The sequence below is a fragment of the Hypanus sabinus genome, chromosome 13 (assembly GCF_030144855.1).
Source record: "Hypanus sabinus isolate sHypSab1 chromosome 13, sHypSab1.hap1, whole genome shotgun sequence".
Classification (NCBI taxonomy): domain Eukaryota; kingdom Metazoa; phylum Chordata; class Chondrichthyes; order Myliobatiformes; family Dasyatidae; genus Hypanus; species Hypanus sabinus.
In genome coordinates, this window is record NC_082718.1 from 32,782,764 (window position 1) to 32,805,902 (window position 23,139).

The 23,139-nt window shown below is 41.3% G+C and overlaps 1 protein-coding gene across 1 annotated transcript in view; it reads right to left on the reverse strand.

The window, feature by feature from the left end:
• Positions 1–23,139, reverse strand: part of panx2 (pannexin 2) — a 52,333-nt gene that overhangs the window by 18,927 nt on the left and 10,267 nt on the right. The gene's annotated exons all lie outside the window — the stretch shown is intronic.

Sequence of the window (23,139 nt, forward strand, 5' to 3'; positions counted from 1 at the left end):
TAAAAAGCTGGAATGAGAAGAAGGCTGATATCATTAATTAGGAAAAAGAAATAGGAATTTCTGGGACATCTAGTGAGGAAAGAGAAGCTCAAACATCTTGCAGTGATGGGGAAAACTGATGGAAGAAAAAGTTGTGGTTGACAGCACATGACGTTCATGAGTTACATCAAGGGATGGACAGGCAAAAGTTTTGAAGAGTTTATTGGAACTTCTCAGATTAAAGACAGATGGAAGAGCATGACCACCCACATCATATGACACGGCACATAATAATGATGACTGTTATGCACATTTTAAGCTACAGTCTGGCCTAAAATTACATCCTTTGGAATATGCGGCTTAATTGATTTAACAATGTAATTGCATTTAACCTTTCGTTGGGAAGGTTCCTGTTGCTAGGGATACAGATTTGTTTTATAACTTGATTGTTCTTTGATGTATGAACCTATGGAAGGAACGCTTTGTTGGGAGGGAGCTTCCATTTTTCAATTTCCATTCAATAGTTAACTTCCTCCAGAAAATCCAGAGAGTGTACGTGGATGGCATAGTGGTGGAGCTAATGGAGCTGATATCTCACACCTCTGATGAAATCTGAGCTCTGGCTTTGTCTCTGTGGGGACTACACTTTCTCCCCATGACCAGGTGCTCCAGTTTTTTCCCACATCCCAAAAACACGGGGATTGGTAGGATAATTGTCCACTGTAAATTGCCCCCCAATGTAGTGTTGAGGGTAATGAAGGAAGAATAGATTACGGGAGAATTAGTTTGGGAATGGGACTAATCTATGAGCTACCTTGGGTTCCATTGGAAAGCGACCTCCTTCTAGTTGTTGTGAAATATAGAAACCTTGGAATTGTGATGTGAAGATCAACAATAAGGAACCTACTGGAATCAATTATTAAGGAAGTGGTGACAGGGCTACTGAGAAAAGAAATCAATAGGATTGGGTAAATGAAGTGGATGTTATGTTTCTAAAATCTGTTAGAGTTTTTAGAGGTTATATTGAGCAGAAAAATCAGGGTTGGTGGGGCGGATCAATAGATGTGGGTTATTTGGATTCTCAGTGAGGCACCACAAGATTATTACACTAAGTTACAGCAGGCAGTGTTGTGGTTAACATATTGGTGTGGGTTCAGGGTAGAGGCAGATGTTCAAAGGGATCTGGATCACTGTAGATAAATCACTGAACACAGTTCATGCTGTTGGAAAGGCAAATGATATGTTGGCCTTTAAGAGGATTATTTAACAAGAGGAGTGACATCTGGCTCCAAATATTTAAAGACTTATTGTGACTGCATCTGAAATAAAGTGCACAGATCTTGTCCCCCTACCCAAGGAGGGATATAATTGCAAGAGAGGGAATGCAATGAAAGTTCACTGGATTTATTCCTGGGATGGAGGGCTTGTCATTTAAGGAGAGATTAAGCAGGCTGGGCTTATGTTTTCTTGAATGTAAAACACTGAGTGGTGTTCTCATTGAAACATACAAAATTCTTATTGGGGTTGATGGGGAAGATCTGGAGTTGATGTTTCTCATTGGTAGGCTGACCAGAACCAGAAACAAGACCCTAAGGCCGTAAGATACAAGAGCAGAATTAGGCCAATTGGCCCATTGAGTCTGCTCCACCATTTCATCATGGCTGATCCATTTTCCCTCTCAGCCCCAATATCTCCTGCCTTCTCCCCGTAACCCTTCAAGTCCTTATCAATCAAGGTTCTATCAACCTTTGCCTTAAATATATGTAAAGACTTGACCTCCACAATCACCTATGGCAATGAATTCCATAGATTCACCACTCTCTGGCTAAAGAAATTCCTCTTCACCTCCATTCTAAATGTATGCGCCTCTGTTCTGAGGCTGTGTCTTCTGGTCCTAGGCTCTCCCACCATAGGAAGAAGCCTTTCCACATCCACTCTATTGATGCCTTTCAACATTCAATAGGTTTCAATTAGGTCACCCCGCATTCTTCTGAATTCCAGTGAATACAGGCCCAGACTATCAAATGTTCTTCATATGACAAGCCATTTAATCCTGGAATTATTTTCGTGAACTTCCTTTGAATCCTTTTCAGTTTCTGCACATCATTTCTAAGATAAGGGACCCAAAGCTACTCCCAATACTCCACGTGAGGCCTCACCAGTGCTTTATATAGTCTCAACATTACTTCTTTCCTTTTATATTCTGGTCCTCTTGAAATGAATGCTAATGTTGCATTTCCCTTCCTCACCACAGATTCAACCTGCAAATTAACCTTTAGGGAATCCTGCACAAGGAGTCCCAAGTCCACTTGTGCCTCAGATTTTAGTATTTTTTCTCCATTTAGAAAATAATCAACCCTTTCATTTCTTCTACCAAAGTGCATGACCGTACACTTCCTGACATCGTATTCCATCTGCCGTGTCTTTGCGTATTCTCCTAATTTGTCTAAGTCTTGCTGTAGCTTCGCTATTTCCTCAAAACCTGCCCCTCCACCTATCATCGTAATGTCTGCAACAAAGCCATCAATTCCGTCATCCATATAACATAAAAAGAACTAGTCCCAACACAGACCCCTGTGGAACACCACTAGTCTCCGGCAGCCAACCAGAAAAGGCTCCCTTTATTGCCCACTCTTTGCCAGCTGTCAATCAGCCACTCTTTTATCCATACCAGAATCTTTCCTATAATACCATGGGCTCATAGCCTGTTAAGCAGCCTCATGTGTGGCACTTTGTCAAAGGCCTTCTGAAAATCCAAGTACACAACATCAAGCAATTCTCCTTTGTCTATCCTGCTTGTTATTTCTTCAAAGAATTCCAACAGATTTGTCAGGTAAGATTTGCCCCTGAGGAAACCATGCTGACTACGACCTATTTTATCACGTACCTCCAAATACCCCGAAACCACATCCTTAACAATTCACTCCACCATCTTCCCAACCACTGAGGTCAGACTAAGCGGCCTATAATTTCCTTTCTTCTGCCTCTCTCCCATCTTGAAGAGTGGAATGGGATATGCAGTTTTCCAGTTTTTCAGAGAATCTCATGATTCTTGAAAGATCATTACCAATGCCTCCATGATCTCTTCAGCCACCTCTTTCAGAACCCTGGGGTGTACACCATCTGGTCCAGGTGACTTATCTACCTTCAGACCTTTCAGTTTCCCAAGCACCTTCTCTCTAGTAATGGTAACTTCACACACTTCATGACCCCTGACACCTGGGCATATTTATGACAGAAATAGATAGATTTTTAGATACAGTGGGAATCAAGGGATGTGGAATTTGTGCACAAGAGTGGAACTGAGATAGAATATGACTAAGATCACGTTCTTATTGAATGACTGAATGGGTGTGAAGGGCCAAGTGGCAAATTCCCTTATTCATTTCAGACATTCTTATATTCTCAGGTTCTGAAAAATCCCAGAGAATTGCTGATATGATAAAGGAGTTATGTATAACTCCTCTGAACTTTGATAAAATGTGCAGGCTGTATTCCACATGAGGATAACAATCTTAAATGGTTTAAATTACTGTACGATGCATTATTCCCCCCCCCCCCCCAGCACTGGCTGGTGATCTAGTCTTGATATCTAAGAGGTATTGGAACTCATGACACGTCAGGCATGTGTGGCACAAATTCTTCAAAGTATATGTGTGAAGTCCAAAACATATATAAATGTGTAGTGGAAAATGTATTGACTGGCTGCATTATGGCCTGGTATGGGAACATGAATGTCTTTGAACTGAAAAGATAGTGGATTCGGCCCAGTAAGGTAAAGCTCTCCCAACCACTGACCACATCTATATGCTATGTTATTGTAGGAAAGCAGCATCCATCATCAAAAATCCTTACCACCCAGGCTGGGCTTTTTTCTCACTGCTGCCTCAGTTAGAAGGTACTGAGGAGCCTCAGGACTCACACCAGCAGGTTCAAGAACAGTTGCTACCCTTCAACCATCAGGCTCTTGACCAAAAGAGGATAAATACACTTATCCATTGAAATGTTCCCATAACCAAAGCTCTCACTTTAAGGACTCTTTGTCTTGCTATTTATCATTGCATTTCAACAGCTTGTTGTCTTCTACGCTCTTGCTCTTTCATTGGTCCTGTTTACAGTTACTATTCTATAGGTTTACAGAGTACGCCTGCAGTAGAAAGAAGCTGAGTTTTGTATATGGTGACGTGTATGCACTCTGATGGTAAGTTTTACTTTGTGAACTTTGTGACAGAAAGCCAAAGTGACTGACAGCTGTTTTCATATGGTAACATCTCCAGTATTAAAAGAATACCAGGAGTTTTCAATAATCAGGACCGTACTAACATCTACTGTATGTTAGCTGGGAAATGACAATCTTCTATCACCTTAGGCTGTGTACACAAGAATAATTTTGCAATCATAAATGGATTAATTGGCGTTAAGCCTTAAAATGTGGGAGTGTGGTGATTCATACAGGCTAACTAGGAAATCAGCTAATTATTATTGTCATCAGAAATTCTTTATTTAGGACCTTTCAATTTCTATTTAGAGATATAGTGTGGAGTAGGCTCTTCCAGACCTTTGACCCAGCAACCCACGACCAACACGATTAACCCTAACTTAACCACAGGGCTAACTAACCTACCCAGTATGTCTTTGGACTGTGGGAAGAAACCAGAGCACCTGGGAAAACCCATGCATTCCACAGGGGCAGGGGAGGGGGGACACCTATGGACTCCTGACAGAACTGTGCCAGAATTGAACTCCAAACACCGAATGATCCAAGCTGTAACACCGTTGTGCTAACCCCTACGCGACCATGGTGCTCATAAATCAAAGCTAATGCCTACGTTGGATTGTCAGCAAATATATCCACTTCGGAGACCATCTCCATGTAGGCCCTTGCAATGGTGGCAGTAAAGTCCAGTCTGTGGACATACAGTCCTTTACTACCGGGGCAGTCAGACTTGACCTCTCTCCAGACATGATAAAAAAAATCAGCCTAGTATGAATTTCTCTCCTACAAGTCCACATCTCCAAGCTAATCAACAGTCCTGATGAAAGTCGACTGTTTACTCTTTTCCATACATGCTGCCTGACCTGCTGAGCTCCTCCAGCATTTTGTGTGTGTGTTGCTTGGATTTCCAGCATCTGCAGACTTTCTCTTTTGTGGCTGGGCACCAACTTTAAGAGTTGTGAGCCTAGAACAGTCTGGAAAGGAGAGGCAAATGGATAATTTTCCAATATAATCCTGTATCTTCAATTGATCAAATAATTACAAATTATGAGAACTGAACTCCTTTGGAGCAGTTTTTGACAGCCACTTACAAAGCTTTTTTTGACGAATTACACCACAACACTTTACAGTACCAGAAACCCAGCTTCAATTCCCACCACTGCCTGTAAGGAGTTTGTACATTCTCCCTGTGACCGCGAGGGTTTCCTCTGTTTGCTCCAGTTTCCTCCCACAGTCCAAAGATATACGGGTTGGTAAATTAATTGATCATTGTGAATTGTTCCATGATTAGGCTAGGATTAAATTGGGGGTTTCTGGGTAGCATGGTTCAAATGGCTGCAGGGGTCTATTCCATGCTGTATCTCAATAAATAAGAAAATATCTCAAACTGTTTGCTATTTTGTAATTATATACAAAAATACAAATAATAATTCATCATGAAGAGCAGAATAAACTGATTTGCGTTACACAGGGTTATTTGCTATGATTTTTTTTTGAACCAGGCCATTTTGGGGATCAAATACTTCTCAACTCTCGGACAGTTTTCTCCAGCACAGGAAGAACCTTGCATGTAAAGTTCAGTTTTAAACCATTGCTTTATTTTAATAAAATAACAGGAAAGGATCTGAACCGTCTGTCTTTGTGGGTGCCACGGCAACGTAGTGGTTAGAGAGACACTATTACAGCTCAGGGTGATCCGCAGTTCAGAGTTCAATTCCGGCACTGTTCCCTAAGGATTCTATACGCCATCCCTGTGGAATGCATGGGTTTTCCCTGGGTACTCCGGTTTTATCCCACAGTCCCAAGGTGCACCGGGTAGGCAAATCGGTCATCGTAAATTGTCCCGTGATTAAGTTAGGGTTAAATTGGGGGTTACTGGGCCACCGTGGCTCATAGGACAGGAAGGGCCTACTCAGCGCGAGTTGCTAACTGGAATAAAAAGAAATAAAATAAAATAGTTACTTTGATTTGTACAAATAATTTTAACTGGAAGATACACTCCTTCCCATAGTCAATATGAATGCAATCCGTCAATAAAAATAAAAAGCAAACAGTAGAAGATGATTTGTGCATTACCATATAAATTGTCAATGTGGACCATGTTGATTGTGCAATTTGATATCTGTTTGAATTAGATCAAATCTAATCCAGTGTGTTGAAATTGGAAAGCTAATTCATGAAATGGATCATTGCTTCTGGCATATAAGTCATGATTTTTCAGTTGCAGGCAACCTTTGGAACAACGCAGTCAGATTAGATTTGGAAAAGAGGTTGGAAACTGTGGGCATCCATCTCTGACGCTGCAAGTTATTATGGGGCATAATGCAGTACGTGGCCAGACAGGGACTCATGAAGTAAGGTCTGGCATAAATGGTATCAAAAGGCAATCTTATTCTTTGGTTTAATGAATTGAATTGACTTTATTTATTACATCCTTCACATACATGAGGAGTAAAAATCTTTACGTTATGTCTCCTTCTAAATGTGCAATGATAGTAATTTGTAATAATTTATAACAAATAGAACAGTCAATGCAATATAGAAATACACTCAGATCAGCGTGAGTTAATCAGTCTGATGGCTTGGTGGAAGAAGCTGTCCCAGAGCCTGTTGGTCCTGGCTTTTATGCTGTGGATTTCCTGGATGGTAGAAGCTGGAATAGATTGTGGTTGGGGTGACTTGGGTCCCCAATGATTTCTCACACCGGTCTTTGTAAATGTCCTGAATCATGGGAAGTTCACGACTACAGATGCGCTGGGCTGTTGGCACCGCTCTCTGCAGAGTCCTGCGATTAAGAGAGGTACAGTTCCCATACCAGGCAGTGATACAGCCAGTCAGGATCAGAGAATAAATTAAAACAGAATGCAAATAAAATATAGGAGAAATGAAAGCATTAATTTCCAAAATAAGCTGCAGCAAGTTGTAAACTCAGTCAGCTCCATCATGGGCACTTGCCTCCCCAGCATCCAGGACATCTTCAAGGAGTGATACCTCAAAAAGGTGACATCCATCATTAAGGACCCCCATCACCCAGGACGTGCCCCATTCGCACATTGCTACCACCAGGAAGGAGGTACAGGAGCCTGAAGGCTCACCCTCAATGATTCAGGAACAGCTTCTTCCCCTCTGCCATCTGATTTCAGATTTCAGAATGGACATTGAGCCCATGAACACCCCCTCACTCATTTCCCCCCTTTTTTGTATTACTTATATATACTTCTTACTATAATTTACTTTTTTTTATCAGAACCAGGTTTAATATCATGACAGTGATATGTTGTGCAATTTGTTATCTTTGCGGCAGCAGTACAAAGTAATACCAAATAATAGAGAATAATTATATATATATATAATTAAATTAAATAAGTAGTGCAAAAATTATTCTGTGAAAGTAATTATTATATATTGCCTTTTGCTGCTGCTGCTGTTGCTGCATTACAACACATTTCACAAAATGTGCCGGTAATATTAAACCTGATTCTGTTCATTTACATTAAAATGAAACATTATTGACTTTGAAAGTTTATAGTTCAAAGATACGTAACTATATGACAGTAGATGTGATTAAGTAGGGATAAGAGACAAGGGTTTGCAGTATCTTCTTTCATACAAGTAACATTTTGCTTCTTTGTTTCAAAAGCCTTTGATAGTTAGCAATAAATAACATAGTGAAGCAGTTGGGGTTGTGCTTTATTGTCTAAGGAATTCTTGAACAATTATGGGATGTTGAGCAGCCTGCACGGCAATGCTCATTAATTATACAGTAGTCAACAAAAGCAAGTGAATTAGTTGTGAATTAATGTATACCAGGAGTGATATTACTGGAAGGCACATAAGTCTTCTGAGAGTTCCCAGCTACCTTCCTATTTTGTTTTAGACAAACAGCATAATTAATTCAAATAAGTGTCTGACTGCTAAACTATTGGTTTCCATTAGTTGATTTTGTAATTTGTTGTGGAGTATGGTGAAGTATATAGTACTGTGCAAAAGTTTCAGGCACAGATATATCTAGAGTGCCTAAGACTTTTGCACAGTACTGGAGTAATTTTATGTATTGCATTGTACTGCTGCCACAAAAGAACAAATTTCATGACATAAAACTGATGCCTTTGCTACTGCTCATGCATGGGGGGGAGGGTTCTGATGTTTCTGTCATTCAATCTTTGTTTCTTTTTCTGTTTCGTGGATGCCTGCGAAGAGTACGAATTTCAGGTTGTGTACTGTACACATCTCCGATATTAAATTGATTCTGATATGATCTCTATATCAGAATTGATAAGAATGGGAAGGGGGCAGGGAGAGGGGAGTCATGGTTGGGAATATATGTTGGATGTTAATGAATAAAATATAATTTAATGACTGAAAGTTATGGTTGATGTAACAATGGGAAAAAGATTTAATAGTTCCACCCTGAGTGATAACATGGTTATCTATCTACTTCTGTTTACTAATATAATTACTACAAACACCTCATTACTGACGGTAAATTCTTAAAAATATGCAAAGAAAGTATTTCCTTTGCCATTTGAGAAAGGCATTTGGAGTCATAGAAGAGTCACAGAAAAGTACAGCACAGAAAGCGGTCCTTCAGCCCATCTAGTCCATGCCAGACTATTTAAACTGGCTGGTCCCATTGATCTGCATCTGGACCAACGCCCTCCATACCCCTGCTTGGTGGCTCGTTTCAGACTCTCACAACCCTCTGAGTGAAGAAATTTCCTTCATGTTCCCCTTAAACTTTTCACCTTTCACCCTTAACCTATGACCTCTGGTTGTAGTCCCACCCAACCTCAGTGGAAAAGGCCTGCTTGCATTTATCTGATCTATATCCCTCAGAGTTTTGTATACCTCCATCAAATCTCCCCTCAATCTTCTACATTCCAAGGAATAAAGTCCTAACCCATTCAATCTTCCCAAAGACTGGCAGCCCTCTGAGATAATGAATTTTGTTTCATCTCTGTCTTAGATGGGCAGCTCCTTAGTTTTAAACAGCAACTCCTTTTTTTAGATCCTTTCGCATGGGAGCAGGTGATGGATGGTCGTATGAGCAGCTGGTGCAAATCGCAAGTCCTGGTTGTGCAACCATTGACGCCAAGCAGACTATCTCTGAGGAGTATGTATTAATAATGTCTGGTGTCACTTATCTAGTACAGGCACTGCCCAGAAGAAGGCAATGGCAAAATACTTCTGCAGAAATATTTGCCAAGAACAGTCATTGTCATAGACCATGATTGCCCTTGTCATATGACACGGCATATTACGATAATGACTGGCACCTAATTGGAAACACTTAAATATAATATACAATAATGTATTTGTCAACGTGGAGCAGAGAGCAAGTTTGTAAATCTGATGGGAGCAAAGGATGTTTGGGATTGTGAGGGTGTAGTGCCATGGGAGGGGTATCAGAGAAGGAGTGCTGGGGTGGGGTGTGGTGTGGGTACAGACACACTCAGCCCTGAGACACCAGGCAAGGTCTTTTGATTCCAAACAATTGGTTTATTGATCATTACAGAATATCTCTCTGGTGCTTCCCACTCCCTCCCCTCTCCCTTCCCCTTTTCCCAACCATGATTTCTTTTTCCCTGCCCCCTTCCCATTCACAGTCCATAATAGAGACCCAGATCAGAATCAGGCTTGTCATCACTCACTTATGTCATGAAATTTGATTTTTTTTTTGTGGTAGCAGTATAATGCAATACATAAAATTACTACAGGACCGTGCAAAAGTCTTAGGCATCCTGACCATGTATATGTGCATAAGACTTTGCACAGCACCATAAAAGGCCACTCTGGCCTGGTAGTCAGCTTTCTTCAAGGTTGAGCAAATCTCAGAAGGAGGAAGTTTGATATGCCTGGAAGTACATGTATAGTTGGTGGCAATACACATGCTCCATTATTACATCAGTATTGTACTTTGCTCTGAAATCCATTATATTGATTTCAATAGCACCAACTTTGGAAGCAGAGTACAATAGACTCATAAATATGTAGCCAATTTGGCATTACTGACCAGGCATGAAGTCTCCGCTACTCCTGTCTCCATATATGAAAAGCAGGCTCAGGGAACTGGTTAAGTATACAGGACAACAAAGATTTTGCTTCCTCAATACTTTTGGGTGTATCTTATGGATCTTGGGCTGCTGATCATGAAAACATGATGAAATTTCTCTGTCGTGCACCATTTTTTTGAAATCACCTCTATTTGTTATTTCAATTCATAGATCAAGTCCGAATAATTGATGCCAAGATTAAGGAAGGCATTTTTGTTGGTTCACAAATCAAACAGGTCATCAATGACAGGCAATTTGAAGACCAGTTAGTGGGACCGGAGAAAATCACACGGAAGGCATTCAAGCATGTTGTTGAAAATTTTCTTGGCAGTTATGGAGCACCAAACCTCATGCAGCTGGTTGACAACATGCTTCAAGCATGCAAAACCATGAAGTGCAACATATCACTAAAGTTTCATTTTTTGCTTTCCCAATCAGACTTCCCTGCAAATGTTGGCGCTATCAGTGACGAGCACAGTGACAGCTTTCACCAGGACATTGCGATCATGGAGAAACGGTATCAGGGCAACTGGAATCCATCAATGCTGGCTGATTATTGTTGGACACTTGAGCGAGAAGCCCCAGACACCGAGTACAAATGAAAATCATCAACAAAACGTTTTTAGCTTGGTTGAACTATTGCAAAGTGTTCGCACCGTTATGTAATTAATGCATATATATTCAAAAAAAGTTCATTTCTTTTTTCTCCAAATTCCTATTTGATACAACAGTCTGAAATTATATTTGTATTCAGCTTCAGGTGGTCTATCATAAAGGGTGAGGAAGGAACACTTTTGAAAAAAAATTGTTGTCCAGTGATAATTGCCTTAAGCATTCTTGAGGTGCAAACTGAACTTATTGTAAATGTTAAAATGCTCATAAAGCTTCAACCACAACTTCAGCTAAACCTTCAAGGTGCATATCTTTCAAAACATAAGCCAATGCTAGAAGAACTCTGCCAGAACATTCTCAAGCATCAGGATTACTACAGGCAACGGGAAGGCCTGGAGCAGCTCACTTTGGGTTTGGTGTCTTTTCTGAGGTTCAAGGCTGTTCTTTGAATCAGCTTGAACTTAGTAGCCAGTTTGTAAAAAATCAATTTGTCAAGTTTGTCATGGCATCCACTTGTGTTTGCTACATGAGATTACTCTGGCTGGTAAGAAAGGTCATCGTTACCAAATCTGCAAGCACGTCACATCCCAGAAAAGCCAGCAAACAAAGCCAGAGATCGCAATGAAATGCAGATGAATTCGTTTTCAGAGTATTCTCGGTTTTCAATGTGGCAAGCTGAGTTCACTTTGGGTGCAGCAGAGAAACAGAGTCAGCCAGTTGCTTTTCTCAGCCAGAGATTAAAAGAAGATGCCAATTTATTCTCACCCACTCCATAAGATGAATTTTCTCTCCTGCTACGCATGGTGGTTTGAAGAGAAGCAAATTTAATCCAGTTTACTCAGTTTAGCTGATTCAGTAAATATGTCAATGTAGGCAAAAGAAATGCAACGCTGCTGAAAAACTCCAACAAATTCTACACCCAATTTTTAACTCTGTTCCTATCTCCAAATTTGGTTAAAATTAAAAAGTAAAACATACCATTTTGCTCAGGGAAGACCAATTTTGAGAAACCTACAAACAGGTGGGGGGGGGGGGGTGGAGGTGATATAAAAAAATTAGCATTAAACTTTCGCCTAGGAGTGCAAGAAGAATTCACGGTTATTGAACAACGATAAATAAAATCAGACGCATTGAAGTCAATGGAATGTAAATTCAGGACGGTTGTAAAAAGGGGTTCAGACCAGGTATTTACCAGAGAGGTTAGCTTACAATTGACGATAATGATACTGATTTGTCACTGCCTTATTGAACGGTTTTCCAAGTGTCCTATGATTGCATTTTTATTTTAAAAGGCTATATTTGGAAAACAAAATAGCTTGAATGCTAAAGATCTGAAATAAAAATAGAAAATTTTTGGAACGCTCAGTAACATCTACAAAGAGAGACGCTGTTGAAACATTAACTTTATTCTCCCTTCACTGCTCCTGCCTCACCCTTCAGTATTTGCACTTGTTTCTACACCTTCTGCTCAAACCAATTTTAATCTTCAGATTTTGCTAAGAGCTGCATATTTTCTATTCACTTTTTGTTCTTAATAAGTGTTCCCTGTGGGGGGGGGGGCAGGTGAGAATGTTCAGGTACAAGCTAGCCAAAGGAGAATTAATTGTATTCAGTATTTAAGTACATAGTGTATACATGATTGTATAGAATAAAAATTGTTATAGCTAGGGGCTGTAGTGGAGATAAACTCCCACTTGTGATTAAATGCTTGCAATGGCGCGCGTCTCAAATAACCTCAGACAACCAAGTTCAGCTCCTGGCCTTCATGTGTGGCTTTGCTACTAAACCTCTTGAAACCATTTTTACTGACAGGAGAAGTGGCAAAGACAGGTTACTGGTGCCTTAAAACCTATCACTTTGGGCAGATGAGGCTTGTCAGCTGAACACTTTCGGCAAACTGCTTGTTGCTCTAGATTCCAGCATCTTCAGTGTCTTGTGTCTCCAGTGATATAATAACATCTTTATATTTGAGAACTAAACTTCTCTTTGATCCCATGGAAAAGAGAAGAGTCCTAGCTAGATATGGACATGTATATTCCGATAAACATCACCTGCATAGGCTTCAAGTGAAGCACAAGAATAGATAGCAATTCCTAACAGAAAAATTAAACTGACTGCTCTTAAGCATATTAATATCAGGTTGAATCATTGACCTCCAGATTATCTTTCTAACATGTACACTATTAGCTGTCACTTTTCATAGAAAGAATGTCGTCGACTGAATTGTTGTGGAAGATTGGAACATTGAGACAGCAGGCAGGGTACGCTGCTGTCAAAAGAAGGCCCATGCACTTGGGTGATCTCTCTTTCTCTCTCTCTCTCTTCCCCCTCTCCCCTTCTCCCTCCCTCTCCCTCTCCATCTCCCTCTTCATCTCTCTCCCCCTCTCTTTCCCTCTCTCCCTCTGTATCTCTTTCTCTCTTGATGGTGAATGAGATGCTGTTCCTAGCAAAATCTAAATCACAGGTAAATTCCTGAACTGTTCACCAGCCATGTGTATCCATGCAATTTGAAATTCTATCAACGTGCACTGCAGCAGTGGTATGCAACAATTACCCCTCATGAATCTAAAAGATTCATACTTACTGCAGTCATAAATCTATTCTGAAGATGAAAGAATGCTTCAAGTCCAATCGCACAGAGCAATGTAGTTGTATCATCCCGTTCAATAATTAAAACCATCTATAGTTTGTTTCTGCTGAGTGAATAGAGCTCCACAACTTAACTGGATCTAGGTCTACAAATATGCAGATTTTAACTTCCCCACCCAGTTACAATTTTCCACAGAGCACCATCCTAAGTAAAATTAATGAAAGCAAGACAAATGTAATAAAGTTGAAAAAATGCCCTGTGTTAGCACAAACAAGAGAAAATCTGCAGATACTGGAAATCCAGGCAACACACACAAGCTGGAGGAACTCAGCACTCCAGGCAGCATCAATGGAAAAGAGTACAGCTGAAGTTTTGGGCCATCAGGATCTTAGCCCGAAGTGTTGATTGCTTACTCTTTTCCGCAGGTGGTGCTGCCTGGCCTGCCGAGTTCCTCCAGCATTTTGTATGTTTTGCAAAGGAGACGTAAATTTTGTAGAAGAAGAGGATTGGGAAGTAATGTAAAACACTAGCCTAAGATCACATCTGTTAGACTTACAAATAATTGAAAGAATTGAATTATTCTCTTTATATATACACAGTAAATGACAGAAATGAGGAAAATTATAGCTAATTTACTGATTCTTTACTTCATTCTGCAACATTGATTTTGAGTAATAAAACTTCACTCGAAGCTAGGGGCTCCCAGCCTTTTTTATGCTATGGACCAATACTATTAACCAAGGGGAATGTGGACCCCAGGTTGGGAACCCCTGCTCTAGGGTTACTTTGTTTACTCTTGCTCAGTGTTTCATTTTTAAAACCTTAAGTTTCATATTTTTCTCCAGTTGTTGGTTTAAAGTGCCCAGTGCAGAAATCCAGAGCAAAAATAGTAAAACGCTGGACGCTGCTGCCCAAAATTGAAACTCATGTCGCCTTAGAAATGGAAGTTGAAACAGGACTCCAGCAAGTTGGGCACCATGGTAGCGTAGTGGTTAGCACGACGCTGTTACAGCTCAGGGCGTTCCGGAGTTCAGAGTTGGATTGCAGCGCTGCTCTGTCCCTTTCCTCCCACCCCCGTGGAATGTGCCAGTTTCCCTGGGGCGTTGCGGTTTCCGCCCACAGTCCAGAGACGTACTGAGGAGTATAATTAGTCACTGTAAGTTGTCCTATGATTAGGTTAGGGTTGATTGGGGGTGGGCATCATTATTCAAATGGCCAGAGCAGCCTAACTCCGTGCCACAGAGCTAAATAATATAAATACGTTCCCTTTGAAGATAAAGTTGCAACCACTGAGATACTGCATCTCTGAATGATGTCAATGTTTTGATCTTCTGTATTGTAGCAATTTATTGGATTCTATTTTTCTATTAAAATGCTTTTCATCTAATAGCTTTGTAAGTTCTTAAGGAAATCCAACAGACTTGTGAGGCTTGAACTATTTTTTAATGATCCGCTCTGTTCCATAATTTGAGATGAATACTAATAAAGCCCCATGGAATGTTCTGTAACTATTTAATAATGATATATGTTAGATTAAACAGTCTCAAATACTTCACTTAATGATGTGCCTTTCTTTGAAGACTGGAATCACACCATTTGTGCCAACATCGAGATACTATATTTAACCTGATCCAGGTGCTTTTTATTGACCCTTGGCTCTAAGTGTTTCTACGAAGAGAAAAAGAACATTTTTTTTTGATGTCCTTTTGAGGAATGGTTTTTGTATATAATGTTGCGAGTATAACAGAAGTTTCATTAAGGCTGCTCAAACAGCTGGAAGCTCCTTGGCTCTGGTAAATGAGCATGACTTTATGAATACTAATATTGGGAACAAAGGAGTCTTATCGAATAAAGAAACAGCCTGAATGAATTCATTGCATCACACAGAATGGGTAGTTGAGGCAGGTACTCTCACATTTAAAAAGTCTCCGGATAAATAGTAGTCTTGTGGCACATACATATGACTAGGGCACCCAGATCTTTTGCACAGTAGTGTATTTGTCACAGTAGAGTGGAGAATGAGTTTGTAAATCTGGCAGGAGCAAAAGGGTATTGGGAAAGGCAAGGGTGGAGCGACATGGGAGGGGTATGGGACAGATGGCAGAGAAAGAGTGCCAGTGCCAGTGGTGCGGGTGCAGACACACCTAGCCCTGAGATACCAGGACACCAGGCAAGGTGATCTGATTCCAAACAATTGGTTTATCGATCATTACAGAATGTCTCTCCTGTGCTTCCTGCTTCCTCTCCTCTCCCTTCCTCTTTTCCCAACCATGATTCCCCTTCTCCTTGCCCCCTTCTCACTCTCAGTCCACAATAGAGACCCATAACTGAATCAGGTTTATCATCACTTACGTATGTCATGAAATTTGTTTTTTTTTGTGGCTGCAGTACAGTGCGATGCATAAAGTTTCTACAGTAGTGTGCAAAAGTTTAAGGCACTGTAGTTATATACAGTGCCGATAAAAAGTATTCACTCCCCTTGAAAGTTTTCATGTTTTATTGTTTTACAACATTGAATCACATTGGATTTAATTTGGCTACTTTTGACACTGATCAAAAAGATTCTTCTGTCACAAAGTGAAAACAGATCTCTACAAAGTGATATAAATTAATTACAAATATAAAACACAAAATAATTGATTGCGTAAGTATTCATCCCCTTTAATGTGACACACCAAATCTTCACTGGTGCAGACAATTGGTTTTAGAAGTCACATAATTAGTTAAATTGACATTACCTGTGTGCAGTCAAGGTGTTTGAATTGTTTGTAGTAAAAATACACCTGTATCTGGATGGTCTAACTCTTGCTGAGTCAGTATCCTGGCAAAAAAGTCACCATGAAGACAAAAGAAAATTCTAAGAAACTTCGTGAAAAGGTTATTGAAAAGCGCAAGTGAGGAGCTGGATGAACAAAAAATTTCCAAGTCACTGACTATCCCTTGGAGTACAGTTAAGTTGATCGTCAAGAAATGGAAAGAATATGGCACAACTGTAAATCTGCCTGGAGCAGGTCGTCTTCAAAAACTAAATAACTGTGTGAGAAGGGGATAAGTGAGGGAGGCTATCGAGAGACCTATGACAATTCTGGAGGAGTTACAAGCCTCAGTGGCTGAGACGGGAGAGACTGCGCATACAACATTGCCGGGTGCTTCACCAGTCGCAGCTTTATGGGAGAGAGAAAGCCACTGTTGAAAAAACTCACATGAAGTCCTGACTAGAGTTTGCCAGAAGGAACGTGGGAGACTCTGAATTCAGCTGGAAGTCTGATGAAACCAAAATTGAGATTTTTGGCCATCAGACTAAATGCTACATTTGGCATAAGGCCAAATCAATCACAAACATATCATCAAAAACACACCATCCGTACCGTGAAGCATGGTGGTGGCTGTATCATGCTGTGGGGATGCTTCACTGCAGCAGGCCCTGGAAAGCTTTTGAAGGTAAGGGGGTAAAATGGATGCAACAAAATATAAGGAATTCCTGGTGGAAAACCTGATGCAAGAGAACTGCGACTTGGGAAAAGTTTTGTTTTCCATCAAGACAATGACACCAAGCATAAAGCCAAAGCTGTACGATGATGATGTTGACTCAGGCCTGAGAGCCAGAGTCGGGCATTTTCATGCCTTACAAGGCGCAGAATGCCTATGTGGCAGTACTTTTCTTTATCTTACGAGCTCAAAACTCAACCCAGCACGGATGGAAAGCGTACTCGGGAACGGCCTGACTGGATTCAAACCCGGGAACCTCTGTTCCGGAGTCCGGCGCTGATGTCACTGCGCCACCAGCTGGACAGGAATGGTTTAAAAACAACAAAGTTAATGTCCTGGAGTGGCCAGGTCAGAGTCCAGACTGCAATCCAATTCAGCATTTGTGGCTGGACTTGAAAAGGGCTGTTCACTCACGATCCCCAAGCTGATAGAGATTTCAGGCTGTAATTGCTGCCAAAGGTGCATCTACTAAGCACTGACCTGAAGGGGGTGAATACTTGTACAATCAATTATTTTGTGTTTAATAATTGTAATAAATTTAGACTAATTTGTAGAAATTGTTTTCACTTTGACATGAAAGAGTCTTTTCTGTTGATCAGTGTCAAAAAAGCCAAATTGAATCCTCTGTGATTCAATGTTGTAAAACAATAAAACCTGAAAACTTCCAAGCGGTGGTGAATACTTTTTATAAGCACTGCATATATTTGCCTAAGAATTTTGTATAGGACTGTATTTGGATCACCAGGTCAGGGAAGGCCACAGGGCAAGTATTTAGAAACAGGCTTGGAGCTTACAGTATGTGACCAAACATTGTAAAAATAAAATACTGAAGATGCTATAAATCTGAAGTAAATGGATACATTTCTGTAAATAAATGATTTCAGTAGGAGCAAACTAGAGGTCCATGAGCCAGTCTTCATCAGGGAAATCAGAGGTGGAGAGGGTCAGCAACTTTAAATTCCTCATTGCTATCATTTCAGAGGACTCGTCGTCTCGTGTTCTCGATATTTATTGCTTATTTATTTATTGTTATTTTGTTTCTTTTTCTTCTTGCGTTTGCATGGTTTGTTGTCGTTTGCACATTGGTTGTTGTCTGTCTTGTATGTGATTTTTTTCCGTTGATTCTATTGTGTTTCTTTTTGTATTTATATTGTACAGATAGAGTTGGTGGAAGGGGAAGAGTGGAGCAGTTACTTAAAGAAAAAGCAAAGGGCACTTTTCCATCCTGGTGTGGAATGGAGCATAGAAGGTCTGGACATTTATGATATGCGCTCTGTGTGGCAAAAAATGCATCAGAGGTGTCATGGATATTACTAGAAACACTCAACAAGAGGAGAGAGAACAGAGCAGAAGTAGAAAGGAGTAATTTCTGTAAACAAGAAAAGACTAAAATATTGGTTCTTTTGGGCTTGTGAATCTTGAGGATTTGGTAGAGGCAGGATTTTCATTATTGGTGAACAGTGAGACTGGAGGCCATGGAGGGATAACCTTCAGAAATGATGAGGTCTGCAATAGTTTTGGAGACAAAGGGATGATGTCCAGAGGTGGGGTCAACAGACGAAGGTTAGAGGGGGTGTCAGAGAACTTGGCAGTCAGCCTCTTTGAGGCAAAGGTCAGTTTGGCAACAACTCCTGTTCTTTGAATTCACAGATATGATCACACCCAGATCATCTCAGAGCTTAAGCTGTGACAAAAGGTTTGAAATGCAGATGTGAACATGCCCGTGGCATCAACAGTATCATCTTCAATGAGCCATTAATTGATACAATTACACTCAAAGGGATTTGGTGTGTTTATAAAAAAATCCACAGACAAAAGAACAAAGGGTGGCACAGCTTTAGAGTGCTCTCACAGTGCCTGAGGATCTGGGTTCAATCCTGTGTGATTCACACGGTCAGGTCTTGACTGTGTGAAATTTGCAATTACTCCATCTGAATTGTATGCGTTTCCTCTGGACACTTCAGTTCCCTCTCACATCCCCAAAAATGTGCAACAGTGCCAAGAATAAATTGGGCAAACAGATGAATAATAGAACTTGGCTGGGGGCTGGCAGGATGCAAGCTGATGACAAGATGGGAGTAAAGAGAGAGCTTTGGATGGGGGTGATCTAGACTTGACTCCGACACGATCCAAAGGCAAAATCACAAACAGAAGTGCTAGAAATGCAACTCTTATGACTGAGCACTGAGTGCTCAGCCCAAGGCCTTTTAAGAACAGTCTTTCTATGAAGGAATGTGGCAGTCTGAGTCTGAAAGGGACAGTGGCAGCTAACTGTACTCTGGGGATCTGGAGCGCCAAAACTTGTATGCCAGCCACTGTTCAGTTGGGATCATGACAATGGGAAGAATAAAAGCTAGGATTAGTATAAATGGGGGTTGGCTGTTGGCACACACCTGGTGAAGAGAAGGGCCAGTTTCTGTGCTGTATCCCTCCCAATGTCTCCAACCCCAGGCCTTCTCGCTATTTGTTCATCAATGCAGCATCCTCCATCGAAACAGCTTCAGCTGCTCCATTCAGTGACCTTCCCACTGACAGATTAGAGGCGGCAATGGTCACTCGCATTGTGCTCGGTTTCTGTTACAGCGACTGAGATGCTGCGCTGGTCTTGGACAGCATCTAACAAGACCTGTGGAACATTTTGGTTAAGCCTGATACTTGGTAGTTTACAGTTACACATGGCAGTAACCGGTCCATATAGACAGTGCCTTCCCTTGACATTCAATGCCGTTATCATCTTTGAATCCCTCATCATCAATATCCTGGAAACCACCATAGAACAGAATCTTAGTGGACTAGTTATACTGTGGCTTCTCGAGCCTGTTAGTTTCTGACTCCCAAGCTTTGCTACCATATGGAAGGCACAAGTCAGGGGCATGATGCAATACTCTCCACATTCCATAATGCAAAAAGTAATGGATGTGTCCCAGTTCATCACGGGTAAAGCCCTCCCCACTATTGAGCACATCTAATGCAACAGTTTTGCAGGAGAACAGCATCCATCATCAAGGATCCGCACTACTCCCACCGTGCTCTCTTCTCACTGCTGCCATCAGGAAGAAGGTACAGGAAACTCAGGTCTCACTCCACCATGTTCAGGAACAGTTATTGCCCTTAAACCATCAGCTCTTGAGCCAGAAGGGATAACTTTACTCAACTTCACTCGCCCCCTCACTGAACAGTTCCCACAACCTATGAACTCATTTTCAAGGGCTCTTCATTTTCTGTTCTTGATATTTATTGCTTACTTGTTGATGTTTTTAATTTTTTTTGTCTTTTTCACTTGCACAGTTTGTTATGTTTTGTACACAGGTAGATTCTCCATCCTCTCGCGTGAGGTCTTTCATTGATTCTATTATACTCTTGGATTTACTGAGTACGCCCACAAGAAAATGAATCTCTGGGTTGTATATATTGACATATAATACAGTGAAAAAGACTTGGGTATATGTATGTAATTAGGGTGCCTCAGACCTTTGAACTGTATTTGTCAATATGGACTGGAGACAGAGTTTGTAAATCTGGTGGGAGCAAAGGATCTTGGGAATTGCAAAGGATCTTGGGAATTGGAGTGCTGCAGGAGGGGTGTGGGACAGGTGGCACAGAAGGAGTGCCAGGGGTGGTGGGCGGGTGGCTCAGGTGCAGACACACTCAACTCTAAGACAGCAGGCAATGTAAATCGATTCCAAACAACCGGTTTATTGATCATTACAGAATGTCTCACTGGTGCCTCCCGCTCCCTCCCCTCTCCCTTCCCTTTTCTCTCTCCCTGCCCCCTTCCCACTCTCAGTCCACAAGAGAGACCCGTATCAGAATCAGGTTTATCATCACTCACATATGTCATGACATTTGTCTTTTTTTTCTTTTGCAGCAGCAGCACTACAGTGCAATACATAAAATTACTACAGTATTGTGCAAAAGTCTTTGATGCCCTAGCTATATATATATTATCTGTGCCTAAGACTTTTGCACATACTTTGATAAAAATTTAATTTGAACTTTGAACATTCCTGGATGAATTCCAGCAATACCAAAGAAGCCCAGCTTCATCCATTACTGACTGACAACCCATCCATCACATTAATTCTCCAGTGTCTGGAACATCAGTTCTGTTTAGCTCTGGTGTTTACCATTTACTGCCTTATAAATATATTAACTTTTCCTTACAGGAAGACAAGGACTGGAAGCAATGGGAGGAGCACCACTTCCAGGTCACCCAGTATCTTTATTTGGAAAGATTCTGCCATTCCTTCGTTTGCCTTGGGTGAAAACTCTGGAATATCCTGTAGCGTAGTGAGAGACCCTTCAATGTAGAGGTACCAGTTCATGGGCATCCTCAGGAATATGAGCTTGGCCCACTGCTCTGCTCTCTCTACATCCATGACTGTGTGGCTAGGCACAGCTCAAATGCAATCTATAAATTGGCTGATGACACAATAATTGTTGGCAGAATTTCAGATAGAGGTGAGAGGGCATACAGGAGGGGGATTTACCAGCTAGTTGAATGGTGTTGCAGCAACAACATTGCAAAAAAAAACAAAAAACTGATTGAGAAAGAGAAAAGATGAGGGAGGGAACATGAGCCAGTCCTTACAGAGTAATTAGAATTGGAAAGACTGACCCTGGGTTTCAATATCTCTGAGGATCTATCCTGGGCCCAACTTACGGATGCAACTACGAAGAAGGCACAACAGTGGCTATAGTTCATTAGGAGCTTGAGGAGATCAAGTTGAATAGAGCTGTAAACTTAGTCAGCTCCATCAAGAGTACCAGCTTCCGTAGTGACCAGGACATCCTCAAAAGGCAACACCTCAAAAAGGCAGCATCCATCTTTAAGGAGCCCCATCATGCAGGTCATGCCTTGTTCTCATTGCCACCATCCGGGAGGAGGCACAGAAGCATGACGATTCAGGAATAGTTTCTGCCCCTCTGCCATCTGATTTCTGAATGGACATTAAACCCATGAATACTATCTCACTACTTACTTAATAAATATGTACCGCTGCCACAAAGACTGCAGATTTCCCGACCTATGCCAGTGATATTCAACCTGATTCTGATTCCGAAAGACCAGTAATAAACCTAGAACTTCAAACTACAACCATATTTGCAAAAGAATGAATTAAAGAAAAGGAATACCAAACAGAAGGAATTCCATAATGATCTGAGCACTTTGACCCAGGCCATGCAGCTATTATGGTTACAAGAAAACCCGTTAAGCAGAACTACAGCTACTTCTGTCTCCTTTGGAAATGTTTATTGTCTGCAACAGTTTGGATCTACTTTTCCCGGCTCTTACATGCCACTTGGATTGTGTTTTTTTTACTCCTAACTTCCCATATTCATCTTTCAACCAGACAGCTTCATAAAGAGAATATCACCAGTGAAGGCAAGGCCTCACCCTATTAGTGATGTTCCCATTGTCCTTTGTATCCCTCCCACTCCATCTCTACAACTTAAAGCCACATCAGCACACAAAAAATACTGGAGGAACTCAGCAGGTCAGGCGGCATCTGTGGAAATAAATAAACTGTCAACGTTGCCTGGCCTGCTGAGTTCCTCCAGCATGTTGTGTGTGCTGCTTTGGATTTCCAACATCTGCAAAATTCCTCATGTTTGTAACTTAAAGCTAACATGGTTTCTCATTTTGGCAATTATGATGAAGGATCTTTGGCCTGAAATATTAATGGCTTCCTTTACCACCGGCCTGACCTGCTGAGGCTTCTGAGTAATTTCTATTTTCTGCATCTGTACATTTCTCTCTCCCTCATTACACATTCTTTGTTATTTATAAATGAGTCTTGAGCAGAATATTCAGGTCAGCAACAATATTGTTGTAAACGGGAGTGGGTGGTGACACCAACACAATAGGTTACTGTGGAGTTGAGAATACCATGATGTACAGTAGCCGGCCCTCTGTTGGTCATGGCTGACCATGGATGTTGCATCCCAGTTATCTATGCAAGCCAGTATATGAGCCAGGGCAGTACGATATGGAGAGCAAGCTGTTGCCCACGCAGCAGGCTCCCCTCTCCACGTGGCTGATGAATCTGGAGGCAGAGACAGTTTGGCACCAGCAGTGTCACAGGAGCTGCCATTCACTGTTCAAGTTCAACGTAGGACTGCCTTAGGGACTCCAGGTCTGGGTCTTCCCCTCGGGGTTCACTCCCGAAGCCTTCCCCATGAGTGGGTATAACCACAGA